Here is a 1,461-nt window from a genome sequence, read left to right as displayed (position 1 = left end):
GCTGAGACTTCACTCAAATCTTTTACCAGCCTAATAGCTACATTTTCATGTTCCTGTCTCTCAGAAAGAATGTTAGTTTCATCAAACACTATATGTACACTTTTTTCTACAAACAAAGTTCTTTTATTGAACACTTTATATGCTTTGCTATGTGAAGAATATCCCAAGAATACTCCCTCATCACTTCTGAGATCAAGTTTACCTAGGGAGTCCTTTGCATTATTTTGCACAAAGCACTTGCATCCAAATGCCCTAAGATGGGATATATTTGGTTTTCTCCCTTTAAATAACTCATATGGAGTCTTCTCTACAAGAGGTCTAGTCGTGCATCTATTTATGATATAACATGCAGTGTTGACAACCTCTGCCCCGAAGCTATGAGGAAGTTTACTAGAAAGAAGCATAGTCCTAGCCATATATTCAAGAGTCTTGTTCTTCCTTTCAACTACTCCATTTTGTTGAGGAGTCCTAGGGGTAGAGAAGTTATGATCTATACCATGCTCATCACAAAATTCAGCAAACTTAGCATTTTCAAATTCAGTTCCATGATCAGACCTGATGGATGCAAGTTGATTACCTAGTTGTTTCTGAGTTTGTCTAACAAAGGCAGTAAACATGTCAAATGCTTCATCCTTAGTTGTTAAGAATAGTACCCAGGTAAACCTTGAATAATCATCAACAAGTACCATCACATATTTCTTTCCACCTCTGCTCAATGTTCTTATTGGACCACATAGATCCATATGAACCAGTTCCAACGCCCTGGTCGTGCTTACCAATTTCTTGCTTTTAAAGGATGATCTTACCTGCTTCCCCCTTGCATAGGCCTCACAAACTTTGTCTTACTTGAACTTGATGTTAGGTAACCTTATCACCAAGTCCTTGGAGACTAATTTGTTGAGTTGATTCAGACTTGCATGACCAGGTCTTTTGTGCTACAGGAGGGAATCATTGTCCAACACACTCAAGCAAGTGAGTTCATTTTCTGAAAGAGTGGACGAGTCTACAATGTAAATATTGTTAACTCTTTTTCCCTGCAAAACAATCTTGTCAGTGGTAAGGTTAATCACAAAGCATTTGGTTGAGATAAATGCTACAAGGTTACCTCTGTCACACAGGTTTGATACACTGATTAGGCTATATTTCAAGTCATCTATCAAGTAGACATTCTCAATGGAATGTGAGTCTTTCTTACCTACCTTTTCAACCGCAATAATGTCACCTTTTTCCCCATTTCCAAAGGAGACATTACTTCCTTTTAAGTCCTCAAGTGAAAGGAACTGGTTCTTGCTTCCAGTCATATGTTTTAAGCAGCCACTATCCATGTACTATATTTGGCTGCTTCCTTTCACTTTGACCTTATGTTCATCATCTGATTCTTTGATGCCCATAAGTGCTTGTTTATCTCCAGCTTCATCTTCTGAATCCTTATCTGATGTTTTTACCCAAGAAACAACCATA

Source organism: Nicotiana sylvestris, chromosome 7, assembly GCF_000393655.2.
Source record: "Nicotiana sylvestris chromosome 7, ASM39365v2, whole genome shotgun sequence".
NCBI classification, from domain to species: domain Eukaryota; kingdom Viridiplantae; phylum Streptophyta; class Magnoliopsida; order Solanales; family Solanaceae; genus Nicotiana; species Nicotiana sylvestris.
The sequence above is the reverse complement of the archived record's forward strand: the minus strand, read 5'-3'. Positions refer to the sequence as shown.